General features: G+C 42.1%; 1 protein-coding gene across 1 annotated transcript in view; it reads right to left on the bottom strand.

Moving 5' to 3' along the window:
• Positions 1 to 1,123, bottom strand: part of LOC101846908 — a 37,334-nt gene that overhangs the window by 3,580 nt on the left and 32,631 nt on the right. The window lies entirely within an intron of this gene.

The raw sequence follows: 1,123 nt of genomic DNA, 5'->3' as shown, positions 1-1,123 counted from the left end.
CCCCGTGCAGGTCCATAGGCTGAGCCCCCTCCCCCCATCCCCTTTTACACAAACATGTCTTGTCCTTTTTGGGGGATTTGTTATAGAATAAAAGAGGCAACCTCGATCAGCTTCTTTGGAGAAATAGGTAGTTTTAAGGCAACGTTTTTGAGGGGTTGTAAACGGAGTAATCTAACCATGGTGATTTATGAAAAGGCGACAGCAAATTGAAACGCATGCGATCTCAAAGGCGGAAGATATGAAAGAAAGTTTACTCATTGTGATCAATCAAAATAAACCCACAGTCACGCACTAACCGCTGAACAGAAAACAACTCAGTCTTGCGGCTTATGCAGTCAGTTTAAAAAAAAAAAAAAGATTTGAACAGACAAAACACGAACTTGGTCAAATAAAAAATCACCGCGCAGACTGTAATTAAATACTAATGATTATATAGAAAACACCTCTTAGTATTTGTCGCATGTGCACGAAAATTGAGATTTTTTAGGTTTTTGAAATTCAGAGGCACAGACAAAAAACAGGGCAATTTGCCACTTAGTTTCTGTGTAATGAGGTCGACAAGTTGTCCATTTGGTGTAGTCCGAACCATAATTACTGACATCCCCTATCAAGCTTTTAATTCAAGCAACCTAGAGGAGAAGTTTGGTTTCATTGGTGTGTATATTTGGTTGGTTATAGAGATAACTCTTCCTGTATTTTAGAGAAACTGAACAAGGGTCCAAAAACTTTACCTTCGATTTGGTCAAAACAGCGTTTTTCGGGATAGCCCCCGTGTGCTTGAAAGCGACCAATTACAGCCAGAAATTGCAATGGAACATTCAATGAGTTAGAATTTCTTTTGGTGTTCTTCCAGACCCCATACGTTCAGAATGGATGATAATTGTAGCCCCGGCATGAGGATTAATGATAATTGCTGGCCTACTTCGACATGGTAAATGAGGACGATCACCAACACGAACATGTGTGTGTATACATGTGGGTGTGTGTGCATGCGCACGCGTGTGAGTGTGTATGTCTGTGTGAGAGCGTGTTTGCGTTTGAGTATGGGGGGCAGGGGAGGGTACGTGTGTGTAAGTGTGTGCACGAGTTTGTGTGTGTTTATGGCGGGGTGAGGGGTGAGGGG

The sequence above is a fragment of the Aplysia californica genome, unplaced genomic scaffold (assembly GCF_000002075.1).
Source record: "Aplysia californica isolate F4 #8 unplaced genomic scaffold, AplCal3.0 scaffold00512, whole genome shotgun sequence".
NCBI classification, from domain to species: domain Eukaryota; kingdom Metazoa; phylum Mollusca; class Gastropoda; order Aplysiida; family Aplysiidae; genus Aplysia; species Aplysia californica.
Note: the sequence above shows the minus strand (reverse complement) of the source record. Positions and strands in the feature narration are given on the sequence as shown.